The 21,735-nt window shown below is 33.3% G+C and overlaps 1 pseudogene across 1 annotated transcript; it reads left to right on the top strand.

Moving 5' to 3' along the window:
* The first annotated feature begins 11,337 nt into the window (after positions 1 to 11,337).
* Positions 11,338 to 20,464, top strand: LOC147405887 (F-box protein At5g39250 pseudogene; annotated as a pseudogene). Its single transcript, XR_015176125.1, has 3 exons — positions 11,338 to 11,406; positions 11,729 to 11,827; positions 18,968 to 20,464. The product of XR_015176125.1 is annotated as an F-box protein At5g39250 pseudogene (transcript).
* Positions 20,465 to 21,735: the final 1,271 nt, after the last annotated feature.

Here is a 21,735-nt window from a genome sequence, read left to right as displayed (position 1 = left end):
TTCGTATGAGAAGTAACATTGAATCCAAGAGCACTAAGATCCACTTTGTGTGAGAAGTAATAATGAATCTGATTTTCATTTTCATTGAGAAGTAACAAATTTTCTTTACTTAAAATACATAGGACTGTCAACTTTGTGAAAAGTCAATGTTATCCCTCAGAAAAACCAACATACCCCAAATTGACTAAATAACTTTTTTAATGATTAAAGTAAAAAAATAATATTACAATGTTCAACGATTACTAGAAAATTTACTGTCCACAAATTACCAAATCGTGAATGTGGTATCACTCAATGTTTTAAAGAGAAAAAAGTGATGAATATGTTTCTTCTTCCATCGCACGACAGAGGCATAGGCACAGGTCAGCGCTAGGTGAGTCTTGTTCCTATTATTCTTAACATTAAGACTCTTTTAAAAGTTGAAGATTACTGATTTTGTGGAAAGAAGAGAAAATCGTAATTATTTATTTATTTATTTTTGAAGATGATTGATTTATATTTACGTTAGGTTTTTTTCTTTTATTTTCCATCTTCTATTCATCATTTAAACTCACAGTCCATCTCAAAATCCATTATTAGGGTTTCTTTTCATCTCTTGAAGATTGTTATTAACTTGAGGCATGTAGAATTTTATCTTCCAAAAGTTTGAAAATTATTAATTTCTACTGATTTTAGTTCTAAGTAAAAAAAAACTTTTTTTCGACTGATTTTAAAGAATCAAAAACCCTTTACGCGATTAATTTTTTACCCAAAATCAAGGGTTGAAGATGATTGAATCTATTATTTTTTATATGTTTTTACTAATTTGAACACAATCTTAATTTTTTTTTCTCTATATCTTTCTTTTTTCTTCCTTTGATCTCTTGCTTGGTCTCTTCTTATTTTTTAACCATTGCAGCATGAAGGTATATGTGTAGCTAGAAAAAATTAAGAACAGAATTTGTAACCGGGGTAAATTCTAGAAGAGTCTCATTTGATCAATCTATTTATTTTTGTAACAAAATATTTTCTCTTCAATTTAATATTTTTTTTAATATGCTTTCTTATTTTCTTCAATTGCATCAATATTTTAATTTGAGTTGTATACGCATATGTACTTTAAAAATAAAGTTGTATAACTTTGAATACTTGTATCTTTACTAATTAGATTGATTTTTTTTTTTTTTTTGTTCAAAGAGGTATAATGATCTTCTAAAGGAGTGTCACGTCCCAAGATCTAAAATCTAGATTACCCCAAATCCCAAGGGTGAGTTAACCTAAAATCCTCAAAACATCTCAAATATGATATGAAATTTATTTTTTTAATAAATGTTTTCCCAGAACCTCCCATAAAAATAGACATAGGAAAAATTTGTACCTAATGAACAATATTGGAAAAAAATATTTGTACATTCATCCAATTTCAAAAATATCATCTCATCCTTTATTATACCCAAAATTTAATATCCACAAATATATATATCACCATTCCTACTATGTACACTACAATCACACATAATATTTTTATGGTTACATTGCAATCTATCTACTCATTCAAAACTATAATTTACATATAATGTCTATTACAAAACATGTACCCAGGACGACTATGTATACCTAAAAATATTCGATCATTCACTTTAGCTATCCAAAAATCTACAACGGCCACACCAACTCTATGTCCCAACCTCACCTATATCTAGTAAAAATATAAGGGTGGATTATGAACTAAGAAACAATATTTTATTGAATCTAATATAATAAAATAATTATATTTAGGGCTTAGGCTCATATCTCAGTTGGTTTGACACATTGCAAAGCAACCTTAAGGTTGTGGGTTCAAGTCCAGCTTACATATAAAAAAAATGAAATAATTATATTTATTATTTTTATGCATATAAAGTTAACATAAGTTATTTTTAATTATAATCGAAAAATATTATTTTCTAAAATATTAAATTCATTTATGGTTTCATAGAAATTTTCATCTCCAATTTATGAATTTCGCAAAAATATTCAACCAAAATCATGTAAACACATTAATTCATATAAAGTCAATCACTCGGACCGCTAATAGAAAATTACTTGAATACATTAATTCTATATAAAATCTAAATTTTGATCAACTGACACCTCTCACCGAATACCAAAGCGTGCTTCTCAACTAAGAGAGTTGGAGTCCCCAAATAACCATTGGGATTCACAATGGATTTAGGATTTTAAACCCAAGGGATGATTATGCCTTGCTTAACGATTGAATTATGTATTTTATTGTAGACACCCCATTTTTACACTCGCCTAATTAATCAACTCGTCAACCCGATTGTGACGGTTCTCCATGATGGATGAATATTTCAATATTTTTTATTTGTTATTAGATATGTTTTAGAAATTCAGATGATGTATCTCAAGCAAACAAAATTTTAGGGTATGTTCTTTATAGAAGCCAACTCCAACTCCAGCTCCAGAAGTTGGCTTCTGGAAGAAGCAGAAGCCTAGAGTCTGAAAAGTCATATTCGACAAAAGCTTGTTCATTACAGAAACATAGAATCCAAAAAAGTATGTTCGTTGTACAACTTTTTATTGCTGAATTCTGATAAAATGATCATAATACCCTTAATGTTGATAATGCATCCAGAATGCACAAAAAATGATTAGAAAATTACAATAAATATATAATTACACTAATATATATATAATTTATATTAAAAAATTATTAAAATAATTATTTTCAATTTAAATAAATGTATAAATTTTATGATTTTATCGAAATTTCGATAATACTTCTTCTTAAAAATGGACATATGAAATTTTCTTGATAAAAAAAATACCTGCATAATATACAATCTAATATATACATAACATCCCATGCACAATCCGACATCCACATAACATCTCATACATATTAACATTCAAACAAATACATCTTATACTAAAATCAAAAGTATTGCAATGTCATACAAAAAGAGAATTATAATTTTCATTAATAACAAATCCAAAATAGATTAAAGTTCTTAAATTCTATCATAAGCAGCATATAATGCATTAGTTATTCTAATCCTTGTCCTCTCCATGGTAACACGAGATCGACAATCTATAAGCTCATTATTATTATCATGTTCAGATGTACCCCCTTTATTTTTCACAATTTGTTCTTCCTCGAAACGTAAAAATTCTTCGTCTACAATTACATGTTTCCTTATGAAGTTATGGAATGCCATACAAGTCAATGTAATATCTCGTTGTGTTTGAAATTTATAATGTGGCATTTACTTCAAAATTGCCCATTTAACTTTTAAAACCCCAAAACATCGCTCAATGACATTCCTAAATGAAGAATACATATAGTTAACTAATTTTTTATCTGTTCTTGTCCTTGACTCTCTTCTAAAATCTTGTAAATAATATGTTGTACCCCGATAAGGTGCGAGGTAGCCTTCCATCAATGAATATCTAGAGTCGATCAAATTATATTTGTCTTGAAAAAAAAAGACAACCTATTAATAATGACATTTTCAATATTGTATTTTATCTTTACTTAAAAAAAACTAACCTTGAAGAGGATATGGAAATTGTAATGATGGCTTCGCAATAATATCGAAGAATACACGAGAATCATTAATAGATCATTCACATCCAGCTACGACATATGTAAATGTCATATCAAAGGCACAAGTGGCTATAACATTTTGTGTTATGTCTTTGTGTCCTCGAAATCTATTTTGATGCACGAACGAGATATGTGCACTGATGTGAGTCTCATCGATCGTCCCAACACAGTCTTTATATTTACATATTTAAATATAAATAATTATATTTGACGTTATTATAAATAATGATAAATAAAAGAAATCATTGATAAAATACCTTGAAATATGGCCAATATCTTTCATTGGTTTGTATATGCATAGAGACTTTGTTGAGATTAGGAGGAACGATAAAAAATTTTAAAATTTCAATTAAGTTTCTAAGAACTACATGAAAATATTTGTTAATAGTATCCAATGAATGCTTAAAAGTAGCCCTCAGTACCCTATACCTTTCATTATAACCCACGGTATAGACAAACATTGCAACTTATTCTTGGATCGAGATTTTCTTTTCATTTTTTATCAGACCCCTTCCTTCTAATATGTCACATAAATTTAAGAAAACATGTCGTTCCATCTTAAACAAATCATTGCATGTGTTACCAAGTCCATCAATGATGTCACGCACATAATCTACTCTAGTATAACAAGAATTCTTATGTGGTTCCTTATAAATAAAGGTGTCAATGTATTGACGTATTGCAACAATGACACCTGTTACCAAAATATCTAACGATAAATTATCATTAACAGCATTCACGTCATGAACTTCATCATTATTAGACATATCATTGTCGGTAGACGTACCATCATGGGTGAAAATATCATCATTGAAATCCATAAGTCTATATAATTACATAACTACAAATTATTCATTTAAAACTATAACATTCAAATAATATGGATAATAAAATAAGCATGTTTAACATTCACTATATAATGGACATTGTCAATAGCATTCACCACATAATGGACATATTACACAATTTAAAAAAAATAGATAGGAATTGTCATACCACCATAGGGGTGGCATATAGTCATAACCATCAATGAAAGAAGGTAATACAAAAAATACATTAAAATCACACATAAACAGATAAAAATCACACACTATTTAGAATGATGAACTCGAGCATCCTCCATTTCGTCATCCAACCACCCAACACGGAATTTATTTATTTTTAGCATACATCAAATTTGCCGGTACTCCTTCTTCATACTGAATAATTTTAGTGCAAACCGATAATGATCACTATTAGGGATGATTTATGTTGTTGCATTCAACAAATCAATACACTCCTTAATGTAACCAGGTTGTGTAGGTGGTGGTGGGGGGGTTGCACTACTCGCACTCGTCATCGATGACACTACTTCAACCAAACGCTCAATTTGTCATCCTAACATAACTGCATTCGTCATTTTTTGTCATTTGGAGTGTTGGAAATCTAGGTTACTTCTAGATTTCATGTGCGATAGTGCAATAAATAAAGGGATACCATCAACATCAGGACTAATATCGACAGGTAGTTGGGACCCTGATGGTTGGGACTCTGGTGATTGTATTTATTGAATAAAGACATCATCATCATCATCATCATCCTGAAGCTCGTGCTCAATTTCTCTAGATGACTCAATGGATGGACGCACATCAGGATTATAATAACTTACAACATACTCTCCAGTAGCATAAATCCTTCCAAATAGTATGTCCAACTCTTCAACATGTTTCAGTCCGTCATAACGTCATTGTGTATCAGTTTTATTTTTCTACAAAATAAATAAACTTTTTTTATAAGTTTGAATTGATAAACGTAATATTCCTATTTGGTAATCTAATAAAAAATTACCTCCAACCAAGAGTTTCACTATTCATCGTTCGCCAATACCATATTGTTAACAGCATCGTAACCCACTCCAGTACATGCTTTTAATTTAATCCATCTAGCCCAAATACCTTTTGTTTTATCCTAATGATTCTTATGTTGCTTCTTAGTGTAACTAAGCCTCGTCGTTGTCTGAAATTACTTCATTAGAGATGAATACCCTGATACATTCAATGAAGTACCGGGTATTTTTCCCTTCTTAACCAATTCCACACAGATATCAACCCAAATCTTATGAAGATAGGGTGTTCATCTTGCGAAATCAATTTTTGACTCTATTTCTTTTGGTTCTGTTATTTTTTGTTTCGGCATCTGATAATTTGATTATTCATTTAAAAAAATAAAAAATAATTGATAAGAATAAGGAATGAAACATGTAATGAAATATGAGTAACAACAACAAGAATCATAAGCAAACAAATAATTATCGTAAACAAATATCATTGTAAATAAATGTTAAAAATATCAAATAACATACTAAACCCATCGTTCCCCAAAATAATACCTAACAACAGTTGCGTGTGCAAACACATACTACATAAGAACTTATTTGTGGTTAAAAGAACACTTTAATAGAACAAAATAAATGAGCGATTCACTAACAATCTTTTTGGATTAAGAGAATAGAAAAGTAAAAGGTAGGGTGCCAATAGTATCTTTCATAAATAATGAAATATGCTATTGGCACCCCAACTTTTACTCATTTAATTATATAAACTTTAAGTCATACATAATCTATTGAGAGTTTATATTAAAAATAGAGAGTGAAAACCATCAAATAGTTCAAACTAATAAGGATCATTGAGAAGGACACTGGTAAGCATTTTATTTTCAAACATTCCAACTGTACATTTTTTAGCTCACACTTTAGTGTAATTGCCACATTAATCTTCTGTCATGAGAGTTTTCAAGAAAGTAAAACAACATACTGGCATGATTACAATATAGATGTCATAAAATTAATGCCCATGTTTGGTACAAAGGCCAAACTTAACTAACTTCTTCACATAATTGGATTTTCTAGGATTTCAATTTTTTGACAAAACGAGGGACACGTTGTTCTCTTCAAGATATTAGTTCAATTCAAAGACCCAACGGTGGTCCCATGATTAGGAGTAAATGGTTTCATATGACATTCAAATCCTTGAAAATAATTAATAATTTAGTCATCATTTTAGTTCCCTTCCTCCCTCTCTCAACATCAAAATTCTAATGTTCAAGAATAACAAACACAGTCAAAGCTCAAAGGAACACCAAGAAGACACGAGTGAGAACATGGAGCCAATTGGAGAGCAGGCTTGGAAAAATTTTTAGGGAATTCTCTAAGAATTCTAGAAACTTGTCATAAAAACTCTTATGGAGAATGAAAAAATATTTGGTGAGTTGAACTTAGGCATCCTAGAAAATGAGATCAATTATAGACGTGGTTGGAAAACTATGAAATCCAATTTACCTCAAATTACATCATTTTTCTCATCTGCTCCATCTATAAATTGGAGCAAAGGGAGGGATGTCCCTACCAGTTCAGCTATTTCTTTTGAGAATTTTCTCATAATGTTTCTGTAAAAATTTTTTGTAAAAAATCGTCCAATCATTTTTGTAAAAAATTATTTGAATCATTGTTCCTTCACAGAGAACTAAACAATGAGCTCTCCATAAACACATCTGGTTTTATTATTGTGTTGCAAAATCACTCCTTTATTTCAATGGATACAAATCAATCACATAACACTCTAGAAGTGCCTTCACTTTACTCACTCAATACCAGTCTATATGTCAGATTTACAATAAAATCCGTGGGAGTTTAAGCCTTATAATCAAGTCGATTTACAATAAAATTCATAATAAAAAGAACTCCCCAACTTGATTTACAACAAAATCAGTAATAAAAAGAAATAAATTACAAATCGATACCTTAATTAGTTGTTAATGGTTGAAAGCAAGAGACGAGATTTGTCGTTATAGAAGAGATCGTTAATGACAGTCTGTAATGAGACGAGATCTGTCGTTTACCATTAGGGCTTTTCGTTTGGTTAGTTGTGAGGAAAATATGAGAGAGAGAGGGAGGAAGGGATCTCTACGACAAAGAAAGATGAAAGAATCGATCGGGTTGAACGAGACGAAGTTGAGAGTCGACAGTCGATCGGGTTGAAGGAGACGAAGCTGAGAGAGGCAAGAAGGGTTGACAATTGATCGGGTTAAAGGAGATGAAGCTAAGAAAGGATCAGTTTCGATTCTCTTTCGATTTTGGTTATAATTTGTTTGGAAATTTAATTAAAGGTGAGGGGCATTTCAATAATTGTACTTGAATTGTTTTTCGAAAATTAGCTTCGCACGAGAGCCCAACGAAGAAGTGGGCACAGGGTGACTCTTAAAATGAGCCATTTTTTGGTTTTTTTTTTAAAATCAGTTGGAGTTAAAAAAAATCGAAACAAACGTTGATCAACTAGCTTTTTAGGCTTAAAAACCAAAAAAACTTCAAAAATCGACTTCAAAAGCCTAAACGAATAGGCCTTTAGAAACCACGCTACACTAGGAAAATATGACTAAAAACGTAGAAATCATCATTTTCAAATAAAAAGAAGCTTTATAAGAAAAATCACTAAAAAATGATCAAATTATCAAAATACCCCTAACATCAAAACATCCCTAGAGCCTACGTCATACTTAGGAAAATCCTTTCGAACATATAAAACAACAAATTAAAATCAAATAAACTGTTTTGCCAATTTTCGCCAAATTCGACAAAATTACAAAAATGTCCCTTATAGGGTCCACGATTATTTCACGTCGAAAAATCCATAAATGACACAAACTAATACTCTAATTGAATTCCTTACGAAAAATTTATTTCAAAATATCCCAAAATATTGAAAAACAACATCTCAACGCAAAAGTCATCATTTTTCTCATTTGCTCCATCTATAGTATCCCAAGTTCTTAGTCTGTAATCAAGCCAATTGTGGGTAATTGTCTCTAATTTTTTATGAGTCTTGAATCTAATTTTTTTTATCAATTCAGTAATCAAGTATGTTGTTTTTTCCCTTTTGAGTCAAGTTAGTTTGTCGAGTTTGCAGTGGCGTCAGTCGTCCCATCTGAATTCACATGGACTCTAGGTTTCGTTCCTGGCAATCAGGATTTTTTTATTCGATTTTAAAACACCTAAACCAAAACCAACCTTATAAGAATCGATTCAGTCGCAGTCCAGGTAAATTATTGATTCTAGTATGGTTTTCCAAGTTTGAATGTTATGAACACCCTTAGGTTAGGTTACTAAAAAAAATCAAAAATAAAAAATTTTCTCAGCTACATGCCACATCTTTCTTGTCTTATCCATTTAACTCATTAGTTCATTGAATTTTTATTTATTTTTAAGTGCATTATTATATTTGTATGAAGTCATTATGTTGGATGGTGAATCGTTAAAAAAATACATAAAATTTTTTTTCGATAGAAACCTAACTACATTGATATAATCAATTGAAATTTGAGTCTTAGAAGTTTTAGTGCGATAGAATCGATCAAATATATGAAAAGCATAGACAAGAAGTACCCCACTTTCATAAGAAATGGGCTTAATGCCTTAGCTTCAAAAATATTTTGTGGTGGGTGGTAAGGATTTTTTAAAAGGATTTATTTTGAAAAGGGACTTCAACCCCTACCCTTTCGACTAAGTCGAAGCCCAATCTATCGGATGTAGGGGATACTATATCCTAAGGTTATTTTAAACTAAAAGAAAAATAAAATAAGTGAAGGGGAAAGATGGAAAAGGAAAAAAAATGGAGGGGAGAGAAGGAGAATTAGTACATTGTTCATTTTTTCCTCACCCTACCTTGTTCTCGTTTTTTTTTTTTGAATATCTTTTTTGTTCTTAAAGTGTTCCTTGGTCTTGACTTTGATGTAAAAGTTTATGATTGAGATGCTTTTAATGTAGATGCTTAAAGTTGATGGATTTTTGGGTTGAGAGTTGTGTGAGTTGAGGTGATGAGTTAAGAGGCTTTAATGGATTTGAGAATTATGTGAGTTGGGAGACCTTAGTGGGTTTGAGAGAAATGAGTAATTTTAGAGATTAGTAGATATGAGATATTTTAGAGTAGAGAGGCTTGAGAGAGGGAAATCAAGCATGCAAAGACTTTGTGGGAGAGTTTAATTCATATATTAAAATAAATAATAAAAAATTAAGAAAATATCAAATAACATAAAAGATATTTTAGAATAACTATTGATTCAACAAAATTATTTTCAAGAGGAAAATATTTAACTTCTATTGAATTTTGTATGCAATTAGGTGAAAAAACATCTCATTTAAATGATAATCATTCAAATTCTATTGTACAAACGATGACTATAAAGTATTATAAATATTGGCTTGATGTTCTCACTAATCTTGCTCTTGTTTCAATTATGAACCTTCGTTATAAATTATCCATCTTAGAAGTTATTTTAGATCTTAATTACAATAATGGTAAAACTATTGTGATTGAAAAATTAATAATGTTTAAAATAAATTTATTTCAAGTTTACGATCATTATGAATGTATATTAGGTGTTGAAAATAGTAATGTTGTCTATGTTCTTTTAGTTCTTCTTCTTCTCCTAAAATGCGTGAATTATTATCAAAAGGAAGGCCTAGACAAAATTCCTCTAATGAACTAAGTTAATACTTAGAATCTGAACCATTACATTTACTCGAAAATGAAGATTTTAATTTATAAAATGATGAAAAATATATTCAGAACAATATCGAGTGCTTGAAGTATTGGCATGTGATCTACTAACAATTTTTGTTTTACAATTGCATCTAGGTCTATTTTTAGTACATGTGGAAGAACTTTCTTTCTCTCTCTTCTTCTGCGTATTGGAGTCGTTTGTTGTCAGAGATCGTGCAAGTTTTGATTTGTTTGAATGATTGGTATCTCACGAAAAGTGAATAAGAGAAAGGGACATTCAAAGATTGGAAGATGAGATTGGAGAAACTGAAATTTGATAATATGGAGATTTTTCTTTTCATTCATTTAGGATCGAATGCAAATGATAGATAGGTGAGTGGGTGTCAACCTAGTTGAGATGCACTCAACCTATTATGATGTAAACCTCACCCAACATATTTATAAGTTGTTTATTTTTTTATTTTTGGTAATTATTATTCAATTCTTTGTAATTTTAGTTTGACAAAGAGTATTTATTCAATCTTTCTTTAGTTTAAAAATATTTGTAATTTATATGATCCTTGTTTGGCTTGAATCACTATTCAATAAAGAGTATTAATTTGAATTTTTCTAATTTTTTTTTGTAGTATATTATATAGTATGTATTTCAATTATTATTATTATTTTTAAATCTATATGAAATTCGAGTCGAAAATTGAATTGGTCCTAATCCGGTCAATTGGTTTTTGGATAGGGTTCGGGTTCACTTGGACCTAGTCAGATTGGTCCAAGTTCTGATTTACCCCTAGATCAGACCAAAACCCAGTCAACCGGTTCCGGTCCAGTCCGGGTTACCCAGTTAAACACACCTAATCCAACCTAGCTTCCAAACTCCGGCTGGACCCTAAATATGAATGGAGTCTAACCCAGCCCAGCCCAATCCAATACAACTTAAAGGACCTTGTAGTTCTAACCCAACTCCATTGCCCAGCCCGGCCCATTGAGATTCTTACGTCAGAGGTAGAGCTTTTGTCATGCTCCTTTTTTTGGTCTGATTAATGATTGATTGGAGTTCACAAAGATTCATGCACCTGATTTGTGGGACCCACCAGGACCACTTTACCATCGTAAAATGGTAGCTCGCGATTTATTTTAGAATTATCTCACCAATATAAGACAAGAGGATAGTGTGAGGGAACATAGTCTAAAGTCTTCGTGTTGACGCTAAGCTCTCTCTCTCTCTCTTGTTTTTTTTAGGTGATCCAACGTTGCCATTTCGATCGGATCGGATTAGAAATATTGTGTGTGAGTTTTGAATCTCATTCTTAAATTTCTGTTTCTCTGATTAATTCAGATCTCTTTTTCTTTTTAGATATCAAAATTTCGATTCTTTTTGTTGTAATGTGAGGGATCATGGTCTGTATTGGATAGATTTTGTGCATTTATTTTTTCTTATTTTCGGTTAATTTTCACGAGATTTTATGTTAGTTTCTTTATTTTGGTGAGTGGAATGGTTGATTTCGTATGTTCTAAGTGTTGGATATCGTTAATTTGATTCAGGTTGATGATTTTTAGGGTTTTGGAAATCTTTGTATTTTGGTTGAAATTTAGAATTCTTTTTTTGCAGGATTCATGATGTTGTTTGGTTCTGTGACTGAGATTCAGCGACTCTAGTCAACTTCCATTTGGGATTGAGCGAAGCTTTCTGTTTAGTAACGAAATATCAGTGAGTTAGATTTCCTTTTTGTGGGGATTTTTTCAGATTCATTGAGTTTTTTGTTGGAAAATCATGAAATTGTGTGGAGAATAGATCGGTTTCACAATCAGTCTCAATAATCAGGGCCAGTTTACAAAAATCCAAGCAATTTGATAAGACCTCCGAGAGGAGGCTCTCTTTACTCAAACTAAAATTAAGTTTTTCAATAAAATCAAATCTCTTTTGCTTCTAAATTTACTTATTTTTATATTGAATCTCTACTTTAACTACCCTAATTTTAATAAAACTAAGATAAAAGTCTCCTATTAGTGTAAACTTTTTTTTTATTGGTTTAACTGTACTATTTCTCAATTTTGCTCTAAATAAACAGCAATTAAAGGAATCCTTATCTAAGTTACGTGCATGATGTACCATCAAGCTCCCTTGGTTTGAAAGAAATCAACCTCAAGCTCAAATGGCCATGATTTTTCTCCTTGTACTCACTCCTTTTGCTGTAGTATGATGGATGTAGTATTGGGGGCAATTGTTTAGGACAAGGGTTTTTTTCCTAACTTCTTATCTATTGGAAGTATATTCTCATATGTTTCGTTTCATGCGCAGGAAATAGTTTGATAATTGATCTTATGGATTAACCTTGAGTCTGTTCCTTTTTACTCTAGTTATGGATGGATTAACCTCTCATTTTCAGTGAGAGGTCATTTGGTGTATATTGTTTGTGTTTGATGTAGTGGTGGTTGATGAAAGGATAGAGTAAATTCAAAGTTAGAACTATGGTACCTTAGAATCAAAGATTTCTAAGATAAATAGGACCAATATAATATATATAGAGGGTTGGGTTCTGTTGACTCATGATCCCAACCGTGTAAACATAAAATCCAATAGTTGAGATTTATCCTTGAGATTTGTGTTACCTCAATACATGTAAATCCCGACTATTGGATTTCATGTTTGCATGGTTGAGATCATGTGTTTTCTCATGAGATCTTGTGTGGACATGCAGGTACCAACTAGCTTAGTTGGAAAAAGTCTTTGGGTGATGATACTAGAGGCTTGGGATCAAATCCCGCTAGCACCAAGTTACTAAACTCATTAAAAACAGGCTTACCAATCAAAAGAAAAAAAATTGTGTGGACATTGCTAGAGATGAGATATTAGATTGATGGGCAAGAAACTTGTTCGTCGCGTAAAGATGTCTCTGAAAAGAATAAGAAAAAATATGAAATTAAAACCTACTTTAGATTGCCAAGTAAGGTCGTTCCATTGAGGATTGGAGGACTAATATTCTATATTTTATAAAATCAAAGGAAAAATGGTGTAATTTTTGAGAAAAACTAAATTTTATCAAAAATAATTGAAATGAACTAAAATTAAGAAAAACTTGCAATTTAAGAAAATCTAGAGAGAATGAATCCACCAAAAATACCTAAGTAAATATAATCCTAATATTCAAGTTCCTGTCAGATAACTCAAATCAAGAATCCAACTGAGGATCTTGACTCAAAATATTTTTTATGAAATAGATATAATTAATTGGCTAAAATTTCATTCCCTTATAATATTTTATTACCCAATGATCCTCCACACGGCAAGTATCTAATATAATAGATTTTATTCCAATAATAACAGATCACATCGAGCATGGCAGATAAGGATAAATAATTGAAGAATCCTTAAGATCCAAGTTTGTTGAAGAGAAATTTATTAAAAATCTTTAAAAACACATGCAAGAACAAAAATACTAGAATTAAACCTAATTAGTTTAATATGGTTTCATCAATTTTCTTAGAATATGATATTAACCTAGCATGATCGTGGAGACACTATAGCAAAAATTAACAGAACACTTATTTTTATTATTGATGAATTCCTTGACCACAATCTTCACTGTCTTCTAAAATTACAGCAAAAGTAAAAGAATAAACCTAAAGCTAAAAGATGAAGAGGGGAGAGAAAGAGGCTAGAAGAGGAGAGAGGTATCGAAAGAGATCATCCAAAACTAGGGAATTAAGGTGTTTTTATAGGGAAAAACAAGGGTTATCTTGGCAACACGTTTTCACCCCCAAAACATTTGAATCGGCTTTTCTTCGTGAAATGGGAATATCTTCTCCTCTCAGTTAGGGTTCCAACCCTACTAACCTTGTCCCGATTTAGCAATCGAGTCAAAAGTTATGTCCATAATGGTAAAACACGACAGATTTAGAGTTTTGACTTGCCTCATAAAAAGAACTAGCAGGTTGGTGGTAGAATGATCAAAGTCTAGAAAGCCCTCTCACTGGCCAATGATGTGGACATAACTCTTCTTCTTCTCTTGTAGTGCCTAGGTGGTTGGTAGCGGAACTTGGAATAGATTACTTAGAGGTAGGGCCACGCATTTTTTACTAAGAAAAAGTTCAAATTGACCTTTCTACATTAGACACCGAATTGTTCTCCTCTGGATCATTTTCTAACCCCATTTGTCTTGCTTTAATTTGATAAGTGAGTCAAAAATTGTGAATAAAATGGTATGACGTGAAAATTTAGAATGAAGGAAAACTTGATTCTATCGGATCTCTTGGACCGTGCTTTGACCTTAACTTTGGTCTCCATTATTTAATTCTTCAATTTCTATCTGTTTTGCCCGCAAAAAACAGACATATAATTAGACCTTTGCAATCTGTGAAAATACATGCAATCTAGTCAATAAAATGTAACTTATGATGAATTAGTTATTATGCAAGATTTCATGAAAAAAACCTAGCTCTAGGTTAGAAAATTCGGTTAAGTGCTCTATAAAACAATGAGAGAATACACACTTTTAGGTACTTAACAAAACACCTATAACTCAAAGAAGCCACTTATGTATTTAACTTAAATTATCTGTAAAGATTGAGAAATTGGTGAGTTTCTCATACATAATGTTAATGTTGGATGGATAAATTGGAGGAGTGCTTTTGGATATTTATGTGATCGATGTATATCAATCAAACTCAAGGAAAAATGTTACTAGAGAACTATAAACATATCATGTTTTATGAAGTTGAATGTTGGTCAATAAAGAAACAACACATTCATTGAATAAGTATAGCGATGGTGGGGATGTTGAGGCGGATAAGCAGTAGAATTATGAAAGACAAAATAAAAATTTGGTATATTATTGATAGTTAGTAACAACCCTGATAGGAGATGAAGTAAAATTGTTTTAGATATTTGAGCATATACCAAGAAGATCAGCACTTGTCAGGATTGATATTTTGGAACAAGTCAAAGGTTCTATAAGGATAATAGAAAGCTTAGGAGGCTGAAAATAACTTGGATAGAAGTAATAAGAAAAGATGTTAAGACGTGCCTTGATTGAAATAGTTCATGATGAAGTTAAATGGGAAAATAAGATTCATATTGTCGACCCTGGTATTTGAGCTAAGAGTTGCATGATGATGATTGGGTTGGGATCATATCATTTGATTTCGGTTCCAGAATGGGTACCAATGGACCCATAGTTGGACCATATTTATGTTGGTTTTCAGACTAATTGATTTTTGTTTTGGTATTGGTGGTTCTAGAACCGGAATATCATAGATAAGATCTGTTATGGTATCTAGTTGTCAGCTAACCATACTTATTCACATTCCCAACGATAAGTTTTAAGGCTTTATAACTAGAATCTCACGTGTCAAATAAAATCTGGTTAGGGTGAGGGATGATTGTAGGCAATAAGAGATGAGGGATTATTTAAAACAAATGATCGGGCTTCCTTATTTCTCAATGATAGTTATGTGATGCACTAGCTCTACCACTCTCATTTGTTTCCCAACTTCTCATTTTATTTCTACCTCGTGTCCTACTCTTCACTCCCTCTATCCTACTCTAGTTGTTCTTCTCTTTCCATATACTTGCTATATTAGTGAAGCAACTCTTTTCTAAGTTGTTCTTAGTGTCTTCAATGAGCCTCTTCAATCTAATTTCCCTTCCTAGGGCCCATAGCTTCTTCGAATGGCTAGGTTTAAGAACAATCACTTCGATAGGGGATAATTCCCTTTGCTTGCAAGATTGAACTAAAGATCTGAGTTAGGACCACTTTCGCATGACACATCCCTAAGCAATGATGTCATATCCCTAGGAGCCTTTAGTTTCATGATGATCAAGCAATTTGATCAACTGTCGAGGCTTTAATTCCCCATGTTATACTCCATTTCTTAAAGAAGATGATGCCAATCTGCAATTTCATGATTCAATTCGAGGACTTGGGATTTTGGATTCAGATTTGGGCTGCTGAAAATTTGGACCATCTTTTCATCACTGCCGGGTGGCTTCTCAAATGCATTTCCTTTCTCTCTTTGGCATTGTGGGTTGCTTGCCCCTTTCGGTCAAATCGCTTTTGTAGTTATGGTTAGCTTGGGGAGGTTCATTTTCCTTGTCGAAAAGGATTCTTTGGTACTTGCTCCCCTTTGCAATCTGTTGGGGTATTTGGAAAGAAAGAAATAGTTGGGTTTTTGAGGGGAAGGAGACATTGACGGAAGAAGTGTTCTTATCTATTTTGGGCTTGGTGTTCGCTTGGAGCCACCTTTACAAGGAATTCAAAGGAGTTTTCTTTGAAGAATTTTTTGTTAGATGGGATATAATTTGTAGTTTGGCTTTGGAATAGTTTGTTTGGTGCTTGTTGCTCTTTGTTCTTTTGTTTTTCCTTCTTGTTTGGGTTGGTCTTCTCGACCCTCCTTTTCTTCTCCTTTCTTTCTAATAAAATTATTTTTACCGACAAAAAAAAAAAGATGCTTTAGTGACTAGGAATTTGAACCTATTGTTAGCCTTATCAGTCACATCTTTAGTTTTCCCCATTTGTCCCTTGGAGGAAGAACACCGGATTTTGGTTGTTAGTCGTCGTGGACAAGTCCTTCTACCATTCTTTGCACCCATCTTCCTCATAGTCTTTTCTTGTTATTGCTATTTGGAGTCGGAAAGTTCCCTTTAAAGTTTCTTTTTTTTCATATGGGCGGTTAGCTTGGGCAAAGGTCTAACCTCTACCAAAAAAATAAAATAGAAAAATTCTAACCATGGATAACCATGTCTTGGGTGGTAAGATACCTCCTAAGATATGTTTTTTCCTTTGGTTGACAGCATTAGGGAGACTTGCAACGTTGGATCAGTTAATTAAAAAATGGTTCATTTCTCCAAATCAGTGTTGTATGTGTGGTTCGCAGGCGGAAACAGTGGATCATCTTTTCATTCATTGCCGGGTGGCTCATCACATTTGGTCGCATTTCTTGTCTTTATTTGGGCTAGTGGGTTGTTTTCCTCGTTCCGTCAAGTCGATTTTGGAAGCTTGGATGTCTTGGGGAAGCTCATTTTTGTTATCGAAGCGGATTCTTTGGTTGTTGGCTCCATTTGCAATCTGTTGGGGTATTTGGAAAGAACGTAACCGGTGTATTTTTGAAGGGAAAGTTTCCATGGTGGAATGATTAGTTCTTTCTATTTTGGAGCTTATGCTCTCTTGGTGCAAACTTTATAAGAAATTCAAGGAGATTTTCTTTGAAGATTTTGTCGTGCGATGGGATAGGGTGTGTTCTTTGTCGCGAGAGCCTCTTCTTGGTCTTGTGTCGTTGTTTTGTTTTTTCTATTTGTATTGGGTGGGTTCACTCGACCCCCTCGTTTTTCTTATCAATAAATTTATCTTTATTGATCGAAAATAAATAAATAAATAAATAAATAACATTATTGTTTGGATCGAATATTGTTTCCTTTGCAGAGCGGTGAATGCATAAATCTTCTTCTCATCCACTTTGATCTCACCCATGTGGTTTGTTCTCATGTTATCTCCTTGATTAATATTAATTGGTACTTTCCAAGTTCCATCTCTTCCCTTTTTTATGGTTGGCAGACAGGACCTAAATTCCACCCATAGGATTTTGTGAAGTTTGACCTCATTTTTTGTATGTTGGGGTATTTGGAAGGAAAGGAAATGTTGGACTTTGAAGGAGTCGAGCACTCGCTTCAAGAGACCATTTTCTCCATTTTAGTGCACTATTTTTTGGTGTAGGCAATTTGAGGAGTTTGAAGGAGCTTCCTTTGAAGATTTTGTTTTTAAATGGAATCGGTTTATTCGTTGCAAGTTTGGTGTGTGGTCTTTCTGTCCTTTCTCTTTTGTTTAAAAGGTAGGTTTCGGCCTCCTCCTTAGAGATGATGGACTAACCCTACTAGAATAGGGAAGCTCAACATGGGTGAGTTGTAAATCGATATTTGCAGTAGCATTGATGTGTTATGGCTAAAAGGACAGTGCTTATGTTATCTATGCTTACATCTGGAAAAGCCTTATGTGTAGGACCTTCTGGGGGGTATTTTTACTGACGTGGAATAACTTAACAATGATTGAGTCTTACTTTATTTCTTAGGGGCTGTTTCGGTTGACTTAGTCCGGCGCTTCCTTCAGGGGACTGCAGTTCGAATATTAGCTCGACGGTATTCACAGTTTTTTCGGATCACTCCTGGTGTGTTGGTGGGATTTCGAGATCATAATATCGTCTAATGAGAAGTCTAAGGATAGTAGAAGAATGAGTTAATGGATATACGTGTGGCCATCTTTGCTTGGAGGTTTTTTAAAGGTGAAATCTTTGCTTCACCAATGGGTCTCAATAAAAATGGACCTGACTGGATGAACCTAACTCTTAATGTTATTGCTGGACTGTTAACGTAAAGAGTGAAGTATCAGGTCGTAGAAACATTATTGAGGTTATTCCTTGATCGAAGTCATATACGAAATCCACTTCATGTGCACTAATAGGCAAGATTTTAAATCTTGTCTTCAGGCAATGTTTCGGTTGGGAGAATATCCGAGAATTCTCAATCGGAAATTTGCCTGACAAACCAAAACATCCTTTGTTTCGGGGTCAGTGTTTCGATCTATATGCTAGTAGTAGGTTAAGGTTGGATGTAGATTAGACATGCGGACATCCTCACTAATATTGTCTGTCTCAGTTACATTAAATGATTACATGTCTGTTCCTCAAAGTTGCAATGAATATGCGGTCCAAGCCCAGTATTTGCAAGTGCTCTTTATATCATGATTCATTCGTCTTCGTCTGTTGTTGTCCCCCCCCCAATTTTGAGTACATTTTAAGAGCATTCTGGTGTGTATACAAGTCGATCACTACTTACTGAATTTGCTGTCTTTGTTTGCAGGTACCAATCAGAATCTTGCACGGACTTCGCATGTTGCAGCTCATCTCTAATCTCTCCAATGCTTTGGAACACTGAAGATGACATATAGGGAAGTCCTGAAGGCCGTGTTTCCTCTTCTGGATGGTAAAGACTTAGCTTCATGTATGCAGGTATGTAAGCAGTGGAAAGAAATTGCCAAAGATGATTACTTCTGGAAATGTGTGTGTGCCAAGAGATGGCCTTCTATCTGCAAGAAACCAACACATCCCTCTTTAACCTACCACAAACTCTTCCTTACGTTCTCTAAACGGAGGCACAACCATTACCCCGCCCGACCTTTCCTCCCCCAAGGTTGTCCTTTGATGACTTGGAATTCTACATTGACATATGGGCGGAAGAGAGATTAATCTTCTCACAAGTGGTCCCAGGCCCGGTTCTCCGGACTGGTATCAAGACCCCTCCACCTGATATATCCGAAATGCTGAGGTTCCACCTAGAGGGGCCAGACTACAAGATGACAATCCCTGTCGAGCCGAAGTGCACAATCCCTCTGAGCCAGACTGTTACAGTGTCTTTGCTTGTGGGACGTAAGGATACCAACAAAGTTGCTTGCATCGTCAACAAATCCTTGTTTGATTACATTGATCGGACGGCGTACAGAGCCCTTGCCTTTGACTATCTTGTCTTCTCCCCCGACCACCCCTTCGTCTCTGGCATTCGGGCTTGGATTTCTTTGCTCTTCATGGAAGATGGGAACGATAGTGTCATCAATGTTTTTGGGATCGAGATGGATTTCTGTGATGCTGCAAACTCCGAAACAGAGGTGTTATGGCTCTTAGACATACTTGATTGGAAATAGAAAGAGAAACCATTTGTGCCACAGGTGTCCCTATGAAGTAAATTCCTCTTATTCTAAATAGTTGAAGTGGTACAGGTACGTTAGATCTTCGCCTGCTCTTTGCATAATCCGGTGTAAATAAAATAAAGACAAATCCTTGGTGATTCTCATCTCATGTGAATGCTGGAGAATTGGATGGACCAACCAGTAGTTTTTGGCCATTGGATTTGAGCATTTTTCATCAAGGGTGTCAAACCCATGTTTTTTTTAGGTCATGATCTTGGTTTATGATGAAAATGCTTAAACTCAAGTGGCTAGAAATCATCATTCATGCAGGTTTTTTGGTGGTTCTAAAGGTGGCCCAGATGTTATGGGTTCAATGGACCCAAAAGAGTGTCCAACATGTCATTTTCGGATATATGAGGTTATGACAGCATTTTCCCTCTGTATATGAATTGACATGAGGCCAAATGGACAGTGTGGCCCAGTGGTTTATAGTTGGATTTGAGCATTTCTCATGTTGAGTCATGCCCATGGTAAAGGTAAAAAAAAAATTGCACAAATCCAACCTGTAGAAATCATATATCAGGCATATTTATGTACATGTAGTTTGTGACAACTTTCGTGAATGTTTGTGATCTTGATTTAATTGTTAAGAATTACTCTGGATATTTCGTTCACTTGATAGATCTCTTATAGTTTCTCAATCTTTGAAGAATGTGGCGATGTATTATTGTAAGTTCTGAAACTCGACGACAAATTTTAAATTGAAGTCACACGGATTTGACAACGGCCGACATGGAATGACCTGCTGTGATGTCAAATGCTACCATCCAGGCTTGATAGATGACAGGGGACTGCAGCCCTCCCCCCCTACAAGCCAAGCGAACCTGACATATCATGGTCAGAATCAATAGATTCTAACCAACCACCCTATGCCCTAATAGATTCTTGGGAAAATTATTTAAAGGACCCTGGTGGAGGGATTTTTTCTAAATAGTACATAAGTTTTGGGTGGTCTCTTAATTGTTCGTTTAGTAAATTTTTCTTTTCATAAGTCTCTAGATCTCATCTGAGGTTTATAATATCTTTGAAATACCCTTTTCTCTTCTTCACACAGTTAGGTTTTCCATGGCGATTGGGATCATTTTCAACAATCTTTGATCATGAATGACAAATGAAGAATGATATTATCTTAATTTTGAACATTTAAATGTGTGTTTTTTTTTTTTTTTTCTCGATGATTTATAATATGAAAAAATGAAGAACAAAATTGAGAATCTATTTTTTTATATGATTATGTTGTAATTTTTTATTTGCAGTTATGCTTTTTTATATTTTGGGTATTTTGAGGTGATTTAACCAATATCCAACTCAAAATATATATATATATCTATATATATATAGGGTCCCGTTCAACACCCTAAGCTTTACCACACATTTTAACAAACGTGTTTTGTCTTACATGGGTTAGAAGTTTTGAAATGGGCTGATTTTTGGTGAGGATGATCTCTATGGTGAGGAGATCATCCTCACCAAAAATCAGCTCATTCCAAAACTTCTAACCCCATCAAAAATGGTTTACAAAAAATGGACGGTCCACGATTTTTCAACGTGTAAACATGGGGCTAAACATTTCAGAATGGGCTGATTTTTGGGGAGGATGATCTTCTAATCATAGAGATCATCCTCACCAAAAATCAGCCCATTCCAAAACTTCTAACCCATGTAGGACAAAAAACATTTGTTAAAGTGTGTGGTAAAACTTAGGGTGCTGAACATTTCCCATATATATATATATATATATATATATATATATATATATATATATATATATATATATATATAGAGGGTCCCGTTCAGCATCAAACATTTTAGCCAACCATTTTTGTCTTACATGGGTTAGAAATTTTGGAATTGGCTGATTTTTGGTGAGGATGAGACCGTCCAT

This window comes from Akebia trifoliata, chromosome 3 (genome assembly GCF_017979445.1).
Source record: "Akebia trifoliata isolate Shusen 1 chromosome 3, ASM1797944v1, whole genome shotgun sequence".
In the NCBI taxonomy this organism is placed as follows: Eukaryota; Viridiplantae; Streptophyta; class Magnoliopsida; order Ranunculales; family Lardizabalaceae; genus Akebia; species Akebia trifoliata.
This window is presented reverse-complemented; position numbering and strand designations above follow the sequence as displayed.